This window comes from Podarcis raffonei, chromosome 9 (genome assembly GCF_027172205.1).
Source record: "Podarcis raffonei isolate rPodRaf1 chromosome 9, rPodRaf1.pri, whole genome shotgun sequence".
Lineage (NCBI taxonomy): Eukaryota > Metazoa > Chordata > Lepidosauria > Squamata > Lacertidae > Podarcis > Podarcis raffonei.
In genome coordinates, this window is record NC_070610.1 from 57,215,024 (window position 1) to 57,228,488 (window position 13,465).

At 40.4% G+C, this 13,465-nt stretch overlaps 1 protein-coding gene and 1 long non-coding RNA gene across 3 annotated transcripts in view; one reads left to right on the forward strand and one right to left on the reverse strand.

Annotated features, from left to right (window-relative positions):
• Positions 1-1,678, reverse strand: part of SGMS2 (sphingomyelin synthase 2) — a 29,726-nt gene extending 28,048 nt beyond the window's left edge. The window contains exons 1-2 of the mRNA XM_053403861.1: positions 1,576-1,678; positions 1,386-1,486 (exon numbers count right to left, since the gene is read on the reverse strand). The gene's annotated coding sequence lies outside the window, so the exon portion shown is untranslated. The remainder of the gene's footprint in view (positions 1-1,385; positions 1,487-1,575) is intronic.
• LOC128421281 (uncharacterized) lies at positions 246-12,910 on the forward strand. 2 transcript variants are annotated; one of them, XR_008332278.1, is made up of 4 exons: positions 246-1,371; positions 3,602-3,689; positions 5,632-5,705; positions 11,400-12,910. It is a non-coding gene; the product is annotated as an uncharacterized LOC128421281 (long non-coding RNA). The 2 variants fall into 2 exon arrangements; XR_008332277.1 differs by lacking the exon at positions 246-1,371 and adding an exon at positions 1,732-2,467.
• The last annotated feature ends 555 nt before the right edge of the window (positions 12,911-13,465 follow it).

The window sequence follows — 13,465 nt, forward strand, 5'->3', positions numbered from 1 at the left end:
ACCCACTGCAAACATAAGAGCCAACTCCTAGGGACCGAGGTTCCTTCGCTGCCCCCCCTAAAATATCCCCCCCTAAGTTGATGGGCATTGGCATTCAAATAGTATGTGCACGTAGCGTTATGTGAACAATTATGCAGGGTGGGGCTTACCTGCACCCTCCAATATTTTATTCAAGTTGGCAGCCCTGCCCAGAAATGTGCTTGGCTGACTGCCAGCAATTTAGCTGAAGGGTTAAAGACTGACTTAAAAAGGCCACCTAGCCTTCAAGTAAGAGAGCACTGACCAACCTGCACTAAATTAGTTCAGGTTTCCCAGACCATCATGTATCCAGAGAGCAAAGTACAAGTTACAGCAGTGATGCTTGAAGTTACAGTACTTAATTGGAAATAAACCAAGGCTAGAATCCCTAGGCATGCTCAGGTTGCCATTCTAATTCGACTTGCCTGGGAGTAAATCCCACTGACTTCAATAGGGCGCCATCCGCACTACGCATTTAGAGCAGCCATGGCTTCCTTTCCACCCCCAATCCTGGGAGCTGTAGTTGGTTAACAGTGGCAAGAGTTGTTAGGAGACACACATTCCCCTCGCAAAACTACAATTCCCAGAGTTCCTTAGGAAGAGGAGCTGACAAGCTGTCAACATTTCCCTTTTTTAAAGGGAAATTCCCTTATTCCGAATAGGATTCCTCGCAAGAAAAGGGAAAAGTTGACAACCACTCTTAAGAGTTGTAGTTCTGGGAGGGGAATAGGCGCCTCCTAACAACTTTCAGCACCTTTACCAAACTACAGTTCCCAGGATACTTTGGAAGGAAGAGGAGCTGTGACTTTTCTAAAGCAGCATGAAACTGCTTTCAGTGTATAATGCAGATGAGGCCTAAGATTTCCTTCAGAGTAGGCATAGATAGGACTGTGTTGTAACCTGGGAGTAAGCCCCATTGAGCAATGGAGGTTAATTCCAAGTAAGCAGGCCTAATATCGGATTGCACATCTATTAAGTCCTAGTAAGACATTTTCAACACGATTATAGAGCAGGAGAAAAGATACTTACATAAGAAAGTCATTTTGAAAAATAAAAGTGCAAATGAAATGAATCAGAACTAGTCCTGGGCCTTGACAGTAGCCCAATATGCAGACCAGTAGCAATTCATAAAACTATTTCCACCACTTTTGTCTCCGCACCATGCTAAGTATCTTTGCCAAATGTTATTAAAGCCAGAGGAGCAAGGCTAGTGAAAAAACGGTGGCGACTTTACACAGAAAGGGGGGATGTGATTGCAACTGTACAAATGTGATTGGGCAGCGGAAGTGAGAAGCGTAACAAGGACCATCTGTATTATCTGTGAATGGAAATACATTTGGCAATATTTCACAGGTAAAAATGTTCACCTCGAGGAAGCTGCGCACGGAATTTCAATTCTGCACGGCTGATGTTTACTAACAACCGGTGGTCCCACCAGAAGTATGTCTTCTGTACCAAGGGCCTAAACCTGGAAGGAAATAAGAACATCATGCTTAGGTTTGAAAGCTTTGAGGTCAGGATATTATATAAATACCTGTGGTCAAGGGGAAATTTTACCTCAGAAAACTCCTACAAGTGGTGGTAGTCCTTGAGACAAGAATGGCTGCCCCATTTTCCGCGTGGCTTGGTAGGCCTAGCATTGAGCAGCCAGCTTGGCAGTGCCTAGGAAGTGTGGCTTGCGGTTGCTTAGCAACGGTGACAGATTTACCTCAGCCCCTTCTCCCAGGCCAGCCATTTTGCCTGTGTGGCAGATGAGCAATGCTGGTGACAGCAGCGTTAAAGGGAAAGGGCTGCAAGGAGAGTGAGGAGAGGCTTGAATTAAGTGTGCCCCATTTATCTGGAGTACATTATCCAGATGTAGTGGATAGGAGTGTACAGTATGGATACCCAAATTCCAAATTCCTATCACTCAGTGAATGGCCACCTGCAATCTTTGTCTCAATGAAGTTGTTTGGATGGTACATGAGATCATCAGGATGCCATCCTGAGAATCTGGGACAGAGTAGGAAATAAGAACAAAATAAATACCATAAGTCACCCTGTTTGTTTGGGGCTTTTTTGGACAACAGGTTCCTGTTGATCAAAACAGCCAAGCTATTATGTTCTTCGTGCAGAATGTTAATGAAATTGTTGCTTGCCACTTCTGGCCATTTTATGCCCTGCGTAAGGCTCAATATTAAGCAACAGCAATATTTAGCTTTAAATTCAAGTTACTTCATATGAGCCGGTGTGAGATAAACAGTTCTTGGGTTGCCTTTGGTCGCAGTGAATTAATGCTACATTGCCTTTTTAAGCACAATTCACCTTCCCCCTTAGGAAAAGCCCAAGAGCAGGCCTGTGCTAAAAGCCCTGCTAATAAATTTATAAAGTTACCAACACCTATGTGGAGCCAAAATTATGTAGTCAATATTCCACATACTGGTACATCAAAAGGCATGGGGATGTTTCTGTAAGTCAACGGTCCTTGAATTGTTTTTTATAGTTATAGGTATAACTTTTTACGGTCATATGACAAAACTTGCATATAATATAACCTGTTTTGTCATTTAGTGGTTTATAAGGCATTGAAAGGTATAACTGTAGTATGAGAATTTTAATTTCTCCCTCCCAAACTGAGATTATTTCACTAACTGATCACATACAGTTGATCAGCAAATTCCACTATATATTTCAAACAACAGTTGACAACAGATCAGTTAGCCCAGAAACAACGCTTGTTTTGTGATTTCAGGATTTTCAGGCCAAATAGAGCATGACTATAATATTAGATGCAACCCTTTTCATTTTATTTCAGTGCGATATGCTGTACAATGACTGGGAAGGGTTGCATTACTCTTTTTGTTTGTTACTATATTATGTATTTTTGTGTTTTATATTTTAAACTGCCCTGTGATCCTCAGATGAAGTGTACATAATTTACTAAATAAATAAAACAAATTCTGTAGAATAAGAAAAAAACCCACACACATTAAGAGCTTTTATTTCTAAATATGTAAGAAAAATTCTATTCTCAACAAAAGCCTATAAGTAGTGCATTTGCTTTTCGATGGGGAAATTTGATCCCAGTCTCCTCTTTTCTATTTTCTTTTTCTTTTCTTAAAAAAATCCTTCCCAGGGCAAACTTTTCTGTTCATCTGAGCTGAAGCAAACTCAATTTTCTTTTTCATTGCGGCATTTCTTTCATGAGATCAGCAGTGATATTATTGGAGATGGTATTACTATAAATGGACACAGTCTAGCTCGTGCATTAAAGTTGTGATGATTTCCAGAAAGATGCCAGGCAGTTCTTTAAGTAAGCATTGTGGCTAGAATGCAGGAGTCGCACCAAAGTTCGGAAGGAAAGAGATGAAAAATTGTGTCCCTTAGACTGGCTGCACTGTTGTCAGGAGTCTTTGTTTAGACCATTTTTACACTCTTGCTGTATACTTATTTGAGTAGTTTTTCTTTGTCTATTAACCAGTACAATGTGACTTCTGTGTTCCACCTCTGCTTTACGTCAACTTTTTCCACCAAATAGTTAAATTTTAAAACAAACTCTCACCTGAGCACCTCCGTCATTAATGGACTTTTGTCTTTATAACAGGCTTGTCAAGTAAGGAGATATTACCCCTCGACTTTGAAGGAAGGTAATGAGTCAGAGAGCAAAGACCATACAGGAACTGCGCAATTCAGTATGTGAAACTAATCCTCACCCCAGCATTCTAATAATACAATCTCCACAAACCACACAGAACACCCATTTTGCTCCCTCCACCTCTGCTTTTATCTGGTGGCTTAAAATGCAGAATCATGAGATCAGCATCAACAGAATTTCCACATTTTTGGGTTCCCTTTAATAATTATCTGCATGTCATACAGATAGTTAACAGATCTCCACTTCCATAATAATAAATGCTACATATGCTAAATTTGTGGCTGTCACCAGGGGAAACACAACAAAATATGCACATTAGAGAACTCAGTTCAATAAATTTTGCCTGAGATTGCCCAGACTCCTGCAGAGTTTCTGCTGCAACTGACTCCATCGAAATACTGAAGCTACATTTGCACCAGACATTTAAAGCACCATTATGCCAGTGTGGTGTAGTGGTTAAGAGCAGTGGACTCGTAATCTGGTGAACCGGGTTCGATTCCCCGCTCCTCCACATGCAGCTGCTGGGTGACCTTGGGCCAGTCACACTTCTCTGAAGTCTCTCAGCCCCACTCACCTCACAGAGTGTTTGTTGTGGGGGAGGAAGGGGAAGGAGATTGTTAGCCGCTTTGAGACTCCTTAGGGTAGTGATAAAGCGGGATATCAAATCCAAACTCTTTCTTTCTTTCTATGCCAATTTAGCAGTCATGGCTTCCCCCAAAGAATCCTGGGAACTACAGTTGGTAAGGGTGCTGCGAATTTTGGAGGCATCCCTATTCCCCTCACTCACCTGCAATTCCTAGAGTTCCCTAGGAAGAGGGACTGATTGTTAAACCACTTTGAGAATTGCAACTTCTTATTTAGAAAATATGGATACACATAATGATTGTGAAAGTGTGATTTCTTCTCTAGATTTCATTGTGTGTTTATTATTTGAAAATGATAACAAATATTTTTAAAAGTTTTTATATCAGAATGCTGGGTGTCTATAATCATGGATACAGGCATACATATGAAGGTATAAGTTGGAGAAAGTGGCTAGATGCATATTACTGTACCTATAGTTGCCAACTCCCTAGCTAATGTGGCTCCTGTGCCAGCAAGAGAAACATGACAGGAAATTCAGTGCTGCAGGTGTTTACATAACTGCAATTCCTGAATGGGAAAAGTTGAGTTCACTATTGAAGAAAGGTTTTTGGAATGAACACTATTCTTGCTTGGCTAGATGTTTGTTGCCCAATCTGACTCCTACTAATTGAATACTATTCACAGCTCTACAAACATTATGGCATACATTGATCAGAACAAGTATGGCTACTTTATCTAGACTATTTTATCTACTATAGTAAACTAATTCAGGTCTCTTTGTCTAAACTGTTTTGCTGATGTCATACATTGATCTGGTTTCCTCATCACGTTAAGCTAAACTATGTGTGGGTTTTCAGACTGAAGACTGTGTATGTAGCACTCCTCCCTTGGTGCTGCTGCACTATCTGTGACTTAACCACGGTTTGGCTTAGTGTTGTGTCTGAACCCAGGTTTGTGGTTTGTCTTGTTCCAGACAAACCATGAGCCATAACCAAAGCTTGTTCTTTGCTTGCCTCTTGCATTTTGTCTGATGGAGACAAACCACAACCACGTGTTTGGATGTAACACTAAGCCAAACCAAGGTTTAGTCATGGGTAGTGCGGCAGCAGCAGCAGCAGAGCAATGAGACCATAATATTCATTCCATAAAGCCATGCATATATTTGTTCATGCAAAACCATGATTTATATTGTATTTTGCATGTAAGAGAGAGAAGACAACAATGCAAAGGATTATATGTGCTCTTTGTTTTGAATGGGAGGTGTGTTAGTTTTAAACCAAATCCCATTAGAATAGGTTTTTTATGAGTGCTGGACATTCACAGTGTTCAAAATTGAAGTAAAGAGGAACTGTAGGTGTTTTAAAGCTTATATTGTTTGCTGAATGTCTTCACAGAATACGTAAACAAATGAACAGAATGAAACATATCTTTTAGTGAAACCACTAAAGACTCCATTACACAAACACAGGTAATGTCAATACAGCTTCATAATCCTTATTCAGGCCCTTTATACCTCTTTACTTGCATGGATTAACTAATCGATGGAACTATGTTAGGACTGTGACATCTGCCACACATCCAAAAGAAGGGATGTGACTCAGTGCTTTGCATGCAAAAGGTCCCAGCATAACTCCTCAACATCTTCAGGTATGGCTGGGAAGAGACCCCTGTATGAAATCCTGGAGAATCACTGCCAGTCAGTGTAGACAATACTGAACTAGATGAACAGAATGTCTTACTCAGAATAAAGCAGTTTCTATTATCACACTGGGAAGAGATATTGAGCGTGTGTAGGAGATTGCACTGGACCCCCTTCCTGATGCACAACTTATGAAAAAGCATGCATACAGTTTGTATGCATGTTCAGTGTATACTTTGGAAGGTCTGCAGCTCAGGGGTAGAGTGCATACTTTGTGTGCAAAAGGTCCAAAGTTCAGCCCCTGACCTTTCCAACTGGGGCTCAGAAAGATTCCCATCTGAAAACCTGAAGATCCAATGCCAGTCGGTGTACAACTTAGTCTAAGGCGACTTTCTATACAGTTATATCTACAGTTTCCCAAAGTATGTTTCTTCCCCCCCAACATGTTTTTATTAGCAATTTCAACATAACAACATATCAAAACATATCATATTGATTATTTCCCCCCCCTCAAACCCTCCCTCCCCCTGAGACTTCCCTTAGCTCATCTCTCTGATTTCTCAGCCCATATTACTCTCTGCATGTTATAAAATTATACAAATCCTCACATTATGTCTACCATGTTATCAATCGATAAATTTGTGTATGTTTATTCAAAACCTGCCAAGGAGTCCAATTCATTTTGTTGTCTTTTTAAGTAATTTGTGAAAATTTCCCATTCTTATTTAAAATCACAATTGTCCTTATCTCATAGTTTGTATGTCAGTTTAGCCAGTTCTGCATAGTTCATCAATTTCTCTTGCCACTGTTCTTTTGTCAGGGTTTCCTCATTCTTCCATCCTTGTGCTATCAAGATTCTTGCCACTGTTGTTGCATACATAAATAAATTATTTGTTTTCCTTGGCAGGTCTCGTCCTACAATCCCTAACAAAAATGCTTCTGTTTTTTTTTAACAAATGTCATTTTAAACATTTTCTTCAATTCATTATATATCATTTCCCAATTTTTTAAAAACTTCTCTACATTCCCATCACATAAGATAAAAAGCCCCTTCTTTTTCTTTACATTTCCAACATGTATTTGACCCGGTCCCAAAGTAGGTTTCAAGGGCAGGTCTGAAGGGGAAGACTTCCTTGCAAAGTAGCACCATGTTTATGAATTCAAGAAATACTACTGCAAACACTAAAGGTATCCAGTACTGTATTCTTTTCACACACAAATGCTCTTCTTTTGAAACTTTTGACTACTTATGGGAGTGGTTAGCTGCAAAGCTTCCCTTGCAGGGAAAGTAATAATTCAGTGTTGCTTTTCCATCCAGAAGAAATAAAAAAAATTGGGAGGTTAGGAATAAATACGTCTATGATATGCTGTTGTGGTGGTGAAAATACACTTTGTTTACTGTTTTTGGACACCCAGTATCTAAAGTTAGAAAATGACAGTAATTTCAACGCCACACTTTTGAAACTACACTTAACACGCAAAAGACTGTAAGCTATTTTCGAGGAATTCAGCCAAAAGCTTGAGTAATTAGCTAACCTTCCACTGTGTTGCCCAACCAACCCTACCCTGTCTCACCTTCTAAACCCAGGATTATCCCCACCCAAATGGTATTACCTCCCCTCCCCACTTCCTTTTGAGGCCAGACCTCCCATCTGTGCTCCGCTTTTTAATGCTCTGCAGCTGGCCCACCTGCATTGCATTGCAGGGCAGATAATCCCCAGAAGATTTTGAGTGCAAATGTTTTCTAAACAAATATATTCAAAAAGCCAAAGCTGCTATTTTAAATTGTAAGCAGGTTGAGCATAGAAACCAAATCTTCTTCTTTCAAGTCACACAATTTTCCTGCATTATATAATAAATTTGGGCAGGAGGGGCAGGAACCAGTAACTCTAACGCAATACCCAAACTAGGTTGGCAATCTAAGTAGTTAATAAATAAATACAAATAACCAGAATTCTTAAGCCTTTATTCTTTCCTTAAGAGGAACGTACCCTGAAACATCATTATGAACAGCACAGTAGATTTTAATTTAACTGCCAAAAGCCTGAATAAATAGAAATATCTTACCTTCCACATATGTTCCAAGTTGATTTATAACATATAATAAAAACAGTTTAAAAGCCAGTTACAAAACAGTACAAAAACAATGAGAGGAGTTAAAAATCAATCCAAAATGGACACCTATGGTAGAGACGTATTCAGCCAGCTAGGAAGGCTTATCAGAACAACAGTGTCTTCCATTGTTTCTGAAAAGTGCAGATAGTGGGTGCCTGTTGTATCTTGACAGCAATGTTGTTCTGATATCTCTGGAACTTTAAGGAGAAACTCTCAGGATAGTTGCAAGAGTTTTGGAACAGTCCAGGAAAAGTGTGGGCTTGACTCAGATGAAAATCAGTCAGGAATACATAAAACTAGGTGTGGTAGAATTACTACACTGGGATTATTAATATTGAAACTGAAGTCCATTTCTCATGTTGCCAGACATATTTGCTGCTGAATGTATAGCCAAGAGAGGGCTGCAACCAACTACAGCTCTCCAGTTAGTGTGTCTTTATGATACATATGTTTGCAAACAGATTTTCGTCACATCCGTACTTTGTGCCTTGAAACAATATTTGAAAAGCCATTAGCTGTACACCTAAAAATGGTATGTGTCTACATTCTACAGGAAACACAGTGCTGCAAGAATCTTGTGTACTTTAGATTTGTTAGCTGAGCCAATGCAAAAGAATGAGCTGGCAAATTGTGATTTGGTGATGACATTCAAGTGATTCATGTGACCTGCACTGTAATGAACATGCCCTGACTGCACATTGGCAGTCTCTTGACAGACAGCAACTCTGCTGGATCACAGTAGCAGGCCGGTACAATTGCTGGTGCCATCAGTTTTGGGTGTCAGAGTGTCTTTAAGAATGGTGTCTGTGCCTTTGCCTCCTATTCTAATTAGATAGGATGGATGCATCTCATCATCCTTCTTCCATATTTATTTTGCATGACAACAATGGCAGCAGAAGACATCAATACTGGTCTTGGTTTACTAAAAGCAATGTAGAATGTACTTCAATTGGAACCTATTCCAAGGACGGAAAGTGCTACAGAGTCTATTTAATGTAACCACATGTCAAAGCAGCTACAAAAAGAAACCGGTAGTTCCACATAAGCCTGGGATGCTGAGCTAAACCTTGAAAGCCTGCCAAAATGAAATCCCTGTGCTTTCCAATCCATTAGTACTTTTTATGGCAGTGTTTGTCCAGACACTATGTTTTGTTCCCAGAATTACCAGTGGGCCTGCTTTGTGAGCATCAGCTAAAAGTGTTCACTTTTCTTTCCACACATAATCCAACATTTGTAAGCCTTGGTTTCCTGATGTTTTCCAAGTGATGGTTGTTTGCTTGTGTTCTGCTTAATATTTCTAAAAGAACTCCAGAATTTACTTTAAAATCAAATAATTATGCACACATAAGCAATGCGCAGATCTGAATGTATAAATGCACACTTCACCAGTGGAAAGAAATTCCAGGGGCAATACTACCTAGGTTAGCTTTCTATTGCCTAGGTTAGCTTTCATTGGAAAAGAGCACAGGGGGCTTATAATTTTTACATTTTTGTATCTTACCCTTTGTCACAAGGTTACAGCATACAAAAAACAAAACATACATACCTAAAAGCAAATTAGGAGAAGCATAGGATGCTGCCTTATACTGAGTCAGACCATTGGCCCATCTAGCTCAGTACCATCTACACTGACTGGCAGCAACTCTCCAGGATTTCAGACATGGTTCTCTCTCAGTTCTAGCTGGAGATGCTGGGAATTGAACCCGAGACCTTTTGCATGCAAAGCATATGCTCTACCACTAAGTTATAACCCTTCAAATGCCAAATAACATTAATAAGGTGTCAGTTTTCCAAGCCAATATTACAACTTTTAAAAGCCTGATAAAAAAAGGCTGGGGCCTGAATCTGTACAATAATTCATATTAGTATATTTATTTGTGAATATACAAACAGAGCATAAGTGGAAGCAAGCCCTGCAGCTCTTCAGCAAGAGATGACTTCCAAAATGTGCTTAGTCTTCAGTTGATGTCTCTCTTTGCTTCTGTCTTTCCTTGTCTCTGTTCCAAGCTGGTTTGTTTCCTAACTGCATCCACCCACCCTTATGTCAGCTGCTCCCCTGGCAGCGGGTAGGCATCACTTTTTCAAAGTTGTGATAGCTAATTCTTGATCTTCAGAATATTTCCCAACCATTATGTCCCATTGGAAAAATATCAACCAATCTCCCTAACAAAGAAATAGCTCAGCTATAACAAAACTGTACTAACTCAGGTGGTACCAGATCCCATTTTGAAATAAATGTACAAGTCTCTGTTTATCCTGTCGCAACCTCACTGAATGTTGAAACCCACACCCACCCAGAACTTTTCAACATCCTCTCCCCCTCCCACCACAACATATACATTTAGGGAAGGGAGCTGGTCACTGCAGGAGGAGAGTCAGCCTGGCTTCCTCACCAGCCAGACTCATTGCTGTCTCTTAGTCCCCTTCCTCTCTACCCTCCCCTTCTGCCTCCGGTTCTGGACTGCTATCTACCACAGATTCTTCTGTCTCACTAAACCCTGTTACCTCGTTAGCTTCTAACACCTCCTCCCCCCAGTCTGCTCTCTCTTCTCCCTCTGACCATGCATCATTGTCTTGCCACCTTCTTCTCTCGCTCTGAGCCTTCTTTACTTGGGGTTTCCCCAGGTAGTGCCTCCCACTACTCCTCTGCGTCCAGCCAGCACATGACATCAAGTAAAGAGGCCTTAGTATAGGATGTGAGGGCAATCTGGCTGCGACATCTGTCACCCCATTGATCGCCAGGGTTGATTCGGCTCATCTGGCTGGCTAGGCGGGTGTCCCCTTCCTCCCTCACTGCTCCATGTGCGTCCCTCCCGAAGCTGCGCGCTCGGTGGAAGAGGACGACCATCCCAGATAGAAGGAGTGTACCGTTCTTCGGTCAAGGGTATACGATAGCTGCGCTCCCCTGCTAGAACCTCCAAACAAGCTCAAGGTCCATTTGTAGGAGAACGTAGGGTAGTCAAGCTTCCAAGACTCCAGACACATCCAAGTAAGGCACTGCATGTGGCAGTTTGCCATTCTTTAAAAAAAAAAAAGAGGCCTTAGTATAGTTCAAAGACACATTCCGGCCAGGCAAAAGCACCTGAGAAAAGTGTGGACCAAAGTGGTGCATGTATGGCCTGGAGAGAGATTAAAGGACCAGAAATAAAGGATGGGGTGGGAGCTGCATTCAGGTCCCTAGTCTGGGATTCCCCATGCCTCTGTCAGGCCTTATGATGACAATGATGATACAGACATAATAGGCAGAAAGAATTTTGAGAAATTTGAGGGAAGGGGGAATAATCAAGGCGTATACCTTTTACCTGTGGGTTTTTAAAAAGTTATTTACAGTATTTCAATGTAATATTTTGAAGAGCAGAGCAGATTCGGTCAGAAAAATAAAATGCTTACCAACTCTCTCATCTACAGCTGTTCATACTCTTGGCAGTACCACTTTGGCTATTAATTTGAATCGCGCTGAAAAGAAAGGTGGAAATTGTGGACAGATTTACACTAGGGGAAGTAAATAACAGTGGCGGTGAAAATAGGATGAAATCAGCAGGTGCAGAGGAACAAGAAATTCCAGTAAAACATTTTCTTCACATCACTGTGCTTAGAGTACCAAATGCATGATGCAGAGGTTCTCTGGAAACATGCAATCTGCGTGCCGCTGAATTGCAGTCTGTGTTCTGAATATTAATTTGATTCAAGGTAGTGCCTGAAAGGACTTCGGAAGGAAATTACAAATTATGGGAATTAGATATTACATAGAAATGCTTTAGCATCTATAACTGGGACAAATTCCAAGTAACTGCCCTTGCAATATAGGACTGCTGCTGAGTCATCCCACAGTGCTCTATAACAGTGCCTTATTTTTTATTATTCATGCTGGCATAGCCTTAAGAGTTTCAATATCATCAAGAAATAATCTAAGATATAAAAAGGACTCTGAAGATTTTCTTTGAGAAGAAATAAGGAGGCTGTAGGGTGGGTGGAACTGATTCAATTTATTAAGCCTTATTTCCTGTTTCATTTACCAACCTATCTAGCAGCATGCTCATCAAGATTTGCTGCTGCAAATCAGATTTTAGTATGCAAACACTTAAGATTGAGCTGTGCCAATAGCTATGCCAGCACAACACCACAAAATGTAATATTTGCCCATGCCAAATGTAAAGGAGATGGTAGAAGCATGGTAGACAGAGAGCCCTTATAGACTAGTTTCTCACTCCCAGGTGTATTCTGCAACATTTCATTGATGCCATATCAGCGCATTAATGATGGATTTATACAGGACCGCCAACACATCATTTCACTTGTGCAATGCTGCCCCAATGTTATTACATTTTTGCTCTCTGCAGGGATGCTGTTCCACTATACAGAACCAAAAGCGGGACAAAACCTTAGCACAATTGTGGTATAAAAAGTTACAGGATTTCTGCAGGAAGTATTGGGATGTACATTGATTGGAAACAAAGCAGTATGTCAAGTATTCAAAGCAGGATTGTACAGTATATAACTGCCCTGATATTATCCTGAGCACGAATCATAATGAATGCACAATTAAAAATATATGCTTGGAGGACTGTTGCCATGTCGGCCATGAGAGATTGCCTCAAGAGACTGCAACCCTTCAAAAGAAAAGAAAAAAGTCTTCTGGTGCAGTGTAATCTATGTGATTTAAGGAATAAATTAGGAGTGTGTAGGGAGAAGAGTGTGGCTCTGTCCTAAAATAGAAAACTGTTGCATGTTTTTACAAAAATCAGATGTGCCTGGTGGTTTGCTGGGTTTGTTGCAAGCGTGAAGGTGGTAAGAGCAAACATTTACCCTGTTCGTAATTAAAAGGATTTTGAGAATTCATCTTTCTATTTTCTTTTTTCCACCTAGCAAATCTTGGATACAAAATTACAGAGCAGTTTCTGGGCAGCAAACTTGTGGGTGGCATATACATAATGCCAGCCAAGGTTAACATAGAAAGTCTCTGATCAAACTGTATCTCCTGGAGGGTGTGTGACATTTTTATAATATTTATGGAGAGTGGCGTATGCTCTGTAATTACTGCTATATATTGGTGTTGAATAATTATGTACCGTTTAATTAGCATATTCAGTTTGAATCTTTCCTTACAGATTGGTACTCCACAGTCTGCTATTTATATGGCAAATTTAGATTCCTCTTTGGTGATGAAAACGGCCATAGATTTTCTGAAAGCTGGATTCCGGCTCCTCCTCATGAATTGCATGGATGTTTTAAAGTAAGGAAAGTGGCAGGAAAATGCACTGGATATTTGATGTGACCTTGTCTAACCTCCCCACAAACAAATCAAAATGAAGGAAGTGAAGCTACTATATATTTTGGTCAGGTTTTTTTCTTTGTCTGTCTATTCTTTTGTGCATTTGGACACCTCTTAAGATATCTAACAACATTTTGCAAGGTGGTTCCTGAAATCACAAGTTTTTATCTCTGCTTGGATATAGCTGGATGCCATTTTGAAT